The sequence below is a fragment of the Myotis nattereri genome, assembly GCF_964212035.1.
Source record: "Myotis nattereri genome assembly, chromosome: 20".
Taxonomy (NCBI): Eukaryota; Metazoa; Chordata; class Mammalia; order Chiroptera; family Vespertilionidae; genus Myotis; species Myotis nattereri.
The window spans coordinates 16,345,150-16,351,294 of NC_138096.1; the positions used below are offsets into that span (position 1 = coordinate 16,345,150).

The 6,145-nt window shown below is 44.8% G+C and overlaps 1 pseudogene across 1 annotated transcript; it reads left to right on the forward strand.

The window, feature by feature from the left end:
• The first annotated feature begins 221 nt into the window (after positions 1–221).
• LOC308535558 (T-complex protein 1 subunit beta-like) lies at positions 222–3,201 on the forward strand (annotated as a pseudogene). Its single transcript has 3 exons — positions 222–1,106; positions 1,580–2,279; positions 3,107–3,201. The product of its transcript is annotated as a T-complex protein 1 subunit beta-like (transcript).
• Positions 3,202–6,145: the final 2,944 nt, after the last annotated feature.

Sequence of the window (6,145 nt, forward strand, 5' to 3'; positions counted from 1 at the left end):
AGGGACACTGATCACATTGGAGTGATAGTGGTAGACCTTGTGGGAAAAATCAGATGTGGTTACATAAGAAAATAGAGGTCAAACCTTCCAATGTGAGTGGCCGACTCCCCACCCCCTGCACATCGCATGTGGCCTCACATCTGTCTTTTCTCCCCTGGGATTCAGGCCTTGAGCTGAGAGAGAGAAGTGTGAGTGGCCACCTCTTCAAAACCACAGCATCCCTTTCCCTGGCACTTGTCAACATCTTCCAGGCTGGTGCTGATGAAGACAGCAGAAACAGCTCATCTCTCTTCCTTTATTGGTCCATCTCAATTAGAGTCTTGGTCTAGAGCACCTTGGGACCCAAGGGTATGGACACAATTCTGGGAAGCAGTGAATGAGATGCCTCTCTTATGGTGGCCAGTGTTGGCGCAAGTATTCTAAAAGCATTGGTGTTGATAATTCAGCATCTAAAGTGTTAGTTGATATATCAAGGGTCTAAGGTGATAAAGTTGGGGATGGCACTACCTCTGTTACTATTTTAGCAGCAGAATGACTAAGGGAAGCAGAATATTTAATTTCAAAAGGTTTCATCCTCAGACCATTATTGTGGGTTGGAGAGAAGCCACAAAGGCAGCAAAACAGACTCTGTTCAATTCGGCAGTAGATCATGGTTCTAATGAAGATAAATTCTACCAAGATTTAATGAGCATAGCAGGAACAGCATTATCCTCAAAAAACCTTACTCATCACAAAGATCACTTTATTAAGTTAGCTGTAGAAACTTTTCTCAGATTGAAGTGCTCTGGTAATCTGGAGGCAATTCATGTCATCAAGGAGTTACGAGGAAGTCTGTTGGATTCCTATTTAGATGAAGTCTTTCTGTTGGATTAAAAAAATAGGAGTAAATCAACCAAAAGGAATTGATAATTCTAAAATTATTCTTAAAAATACTGGTATGGATACAGACAAAATAAAGATATTCGGTTCCATATAAGAGTTGATTCTATAGCAAAGGTTGCTGAAATAGATCAAGCAGAAAACGGAAAAAAAATGAAGAAGAAAATTGAATGTATTCTTAAGCATGGGATAAATTGCTTTATTAGCAGACAATTAATTTATAATTGGTTTATTAACAGGCAATATATATACATATATATATATATATATATATATATATATATATATATATATATAAAGCCAACAACTAGAACGCTGTAATAACCAGAACCGAGAGAATGACTAGTTGCTATGATGCCCACTGTGGCCTGTGATCTGGCCTGGGAACTGGCTGGATTAGAGGTGGAGCCTTTCCCCCCAGCTGGCCCCGCCCCATGTTGCACCCCCAATAGGGGGAGGAGCCAGTCAGCCAAACCTCTGTGGCCTCTCCCCCTGGCTGACTCTGCTCCCGATAGGCCCCCACCACCCCAATTGGCCCCCACACCCCGATCAGGGGTGGGGTTGCCTGGCCAACCTCCTGCGGCCCCTCACCCCCTCACTCCAGCAAGCTCAGCCCTGATCCACCCCGATTGGGGATGGGCCAGCCAGACCCCACATGTGCAAGAATTCGTGCACTGGGCCTCTAGTAAATTTATAATCATCCTGAGCAGCTTTTTGGTGCTGCTGGAGTTATGATATTGAATATGTAGAATGCCTGGCTCTTGTCACAGGTGGTGAAATTGCCTCTACCTTTGACCACCCAGAACTAGTGAAGCTTGGAAGTTGCAAGCTCATTGAAGAAGTCATGATTGGAGAAGACACGCTCATTCATGTTTCTGGGGTAGCCTTTGGTGAAGCTTACACTATTGTTCTTTGTGGTGCCACTCAGCACATTTTAGATGAAGCAGAAAGATCTTTGCATGATGCCCTTTGTGTTTTTGCACACACTGTGAAGGCTTCTAGAACAGTTTATGGAGGAGGCTGTTCTGAGCTGCTGATGGCTCAGCTGCCAATAAACACCAGGTAAAGAAGTTGTTGAAATGGATTCTTAGCTCAAGCACTGAGAATATTGCTTATTGTTACACCTGACAATGCCATCTATGACAGTGCAGATCTGGTAGCACAGGCCTGAGCTGCCCATCATGAAGGCAATACAAATGCTGGACTGGATATGAAGGAAGGTGCTATTGGTTATGGCAGTGCTGGGCATCACAGGAAGTTTCCAAGTGAAGTGAAGGTTCTACTGATTGCAGCTGAAGCAGCAGAGGTGATTCTGCGTGTGGATAACATCATCAAAGCAGCACCAAGGAAAGGTGTCCTGATCACTGTTGAGGGATGTTTAATGAACCAAAGATGCAGAGGTAAGTTGAGCACACAGGATTATTGGTGCCGGACAGAGGGCTACAGCTCACGCAGGCATGTAGCAAACTCTGCACTCTCACTATCGCTTTTATTGGGGTTTGGTACAAGGTTAGTGCATCAGCAGTTAATCAACAAAATCTTGTTTTGTTCTATATTATTACAATAGCGTATTGAAGACAACTTGCAGCTGTGCCCTCCCTTTCTACTCTACACCCACGACTATTTAATCTTAGTCTTTCTCAGGGAGGTAAATTTCCTGGAACGCAAGATTGTGTGCAATCTTGACCCAGCGTGACTCACTTGCAAGCCATGCTGTGCTTCTGATAGAACATTCACTTCTTCTTGGCAGGACTTCAGATCCTTGTTTACAAATGTCCAGCTACAGATCATCCCCCTTGTTAGACTTTCCTATCTTCTGTTATACTCTGGACCAGTTCATAGCAATGTTGTTTGAAGGACTTCGACTTCTTAAAGAAGACTGTAGAATCCAAATTTATGTGTGCTTCTTATATCCTTAATGAGAAATTTAGCTGAACTTTTACTTAACATGGGTCTCATTTATTTGCTGTTCATTTTCCATATAATTCAGTTGTTTTAAAAGTCCATTTCTCATACTGTGCAGCAAAATAACATTTAAACAATTTTTTAAAAAAGAAAATGGAGGTGATAATATAACTGAGATGCCTTTGAAAATCACCAGTAATGAACACACTAAGGAGAACCAACCCTCACAACCGGAGGAAGAATAAGGAATGTATCACTGCAAACTGGTGCGAAGTGGATCCCTGTTTCCTACATGCACATTCTCACAGTGTTTCTGTTCTAGAAGGTATCACCTCCCCAGGTCCAGAGGATCTGCACTTGGATACGTTTGGGGTCATTATTGACATGGTCTCCCCCTGGGTCACCCAAGCTGCATAATTCATTAGGGTCCCATTTATGAAATCTCTCAATAGTTGCAGGGAAGAGTGGACACCTCTCACTGGAGGAGACATAGTGACGGTGTGTTTGTATTTGTGACATAATTTCTTTGGACCAAGACCTCTCTCTTAGTCCATCATAACTATCATCTTAATCATCATCATCATTATTATCTTAATCATAACCAACATCACCATTTGCTTCCCCCCCCCCCACGCTCCCGCCCTGCCCCAGGCCTTCACTGTCCCAGTGTCTGTGGCCATGGGCCATATATATATGCATATAATGTTCTTGGATGATTACTTCTCCCAACTCACTCCCAGCCCCCCCAGTTTGCTTACTTTTAATCATTCTTCTCATTTTCTGGTGGTTTTCTACACAATGACTTTTTATAGAGACTTTATCTAAAGAGAAAACAGATGCCTCCTCTTTAGATGTCATTGGAAAATTCAACCCCCAAAGGCCCAACTCTAAGTTGACACAAGGCCTTCTAAAAACTGATGACCTTGGCCCTAGCCAGTTTGGCTCAGTGGAAAGAGCATTGGCTTGTGGACTGAAGGGCCCCATTTTTGATTCCGGTCAAGGGCACATGCCTGGATTGCAGGCTCAGTACTCAATGTGGGGCATGCAGGAGGCAGCCGATCAATTATTCTCTTTCATCATTGATGTTTCTATCTTTCTCCCCTCCCTTCCTCTCTGAAATAAATAAAAAAATATATATTAAAAATAAACAAATATAAAAACTGATGACCTTGGATAAAGTACACGTTTCCACCAAGACTTTGGACCACGATCTCAGTCCAAGTTCATCATCACCATCACCACAGCACCACCACCGCCACCATCATTATCATCACTTGCTTACTTGTGTTTATTCTTCTCATTTTCTGTAGACCTAATTTTTGAACACACATAATGACAGTTTATCTAATCTTTTTGCTCATTTTTGTAGAGGTGTTAAGTAAAATAGGTTGCCATACTCTTATTTTATTTTTGTTTAACTGATGATAACTGATGGCTTATTCTTGCCTCTTCTCCATCTGCCAATGAAGAGAAATATGATAAAAAATCATGACTCTGTCTTTAGATGTCATTGGGAGATTGAAACCACCCAAGCCCCTGGAAGTAGAAATCCTCTCCCTCGGCCACCACCTTGACAAATAAAACTGCAAGCCAGTCTCCATCAAAGCAGATCTGAGTTCCTGAAGGTCTTTCCTGTGATTCCCAGAGATGTCAGTTATGTATGGAATAAACAGTCCATGTTCACTTGTTGTGTGTGTTTGTCGCTGGCATGCACATATGTACCAAACTGCTTTGGGTCACTCTGCCTCTGTCTGGTGGCACCTATTCTTGGTGCTATGTGCATGATGATAAGCCAGGTTCTTTCTTCTCTAGTTTTGGGGTCACACTCCTCTGGTGCCCCTGTCCGGAACACTCCTGTCATGCTGCTGTCTTGTTGGGACCCTGACCCATGAGAAGCTGAGCTACACTGTTGTTGAGTCAGCAGCATGACCTGGGACAGAAGATTAGATGGTTATTATTTGGGCAAAAGAGTGTCTGAGGTTTGCCCATGTGTGAAAGTTGTCCCTTTTTGCAACAGACTTTTCTCACTCAGAGACGTCAGGTAAGTGCAGAATCAGGAATCCAGAGGTTCCCTGAGGGAAACTGTGACATGAAGAGGAAACCACACAGGAAACCAGCCCAAACCTCCAACTTCACCTGCTGCTGGGATGGTCCTTGTGTTTAGGGACCCTGGGCGTTCCCTGGTGGTCACAGCCTCTGCTGCATGGAGGTTTGTGTCTGGGCTCACACTGACTTGCCTTCACTGTGTCTCTTGCACAGTAATACATGGCCATGTCCTCAGATCTCAGGATGTTCATTTGCAGATACAGTGTGTTCTTGGCGTTGTCTCCGGAGATGGTGAATATGTCCTTCACAGCGTCTGCATAGTATGTGCTACTTTCATCAGGATTAATGAGACCCACTCCAGCCCCTTCCCTGGAGCCTGACTGACCCAGGTTATCCAGGAGCTACTGAAGGTGAATTCAGAGACTGCACAGGAGAGTCTCAGAGACCACCCAGGCAGCACCAAGCCTCCCCCAGACTCCACCAGCTATACCTCATACTGGACACCTGCAAACACAAAGATGTCCTCATCAGGAAACTCTCACACATCCACAGTTTCTATCACTCATATCAACTCACATACCCAGTGTCTCCATTTCTTCATAAATTACCTCTTAAAAGAGCCACAAGGAAAACTCAGCTGAACCCAAACCCTATGGTGAGTGTTCTATATTCAGTCCTGATCAGAGAATGGGAACATCTGGGGATCCTCAGGCTGGACTCCTGTCCCAGAGCTGCAGGGTCAGGGATACACTGGTTTTTATGAAGAGAGGGAGCCCCATTTGCATGTCCTCCTGCTATATAGGGAGCTCTGGGTTGGAGACCTACAGGAAGGGCAGTGCCTTCATGCAGTTGAGAGTGTCCTGGATTAGAAGCCTGGTCATGATACCATTTCAATAACTGAATACAGAATCATAAGAAGTTTTGGGGATTTTCCAAGTGTCCACATCTTGTAACAGTGATCCCAACATCTGGGGTGTGCCCACCCCACTGGCTCCCACTGCTCCCCTCAACTGACTCCAGGGCAGAGCAGGACCTGCCAAGTGAGGGTGCAGAACCCTGGTGTGAGATGAGGGCATGGATGAGTGTCTGTGCTCTGGTGTTACCCCTACTTCAGTGCTGGATCCACCTGTGGCCTCAGAGTCCTCATTATTATGGAGAAGGTCGTGCCTCTCCTGGGAGGTGCTCCTCCATCACCTAAGGGGAGCCAGGTTCCCCCAGGTCTGTCACATACACCTTAGGTCTGTGTTGGGTTCAGGACCACTATGGTGACCCCCACAGCCCCTGTCTGTGCACTCTGTTATCATGGGCCTGAGAT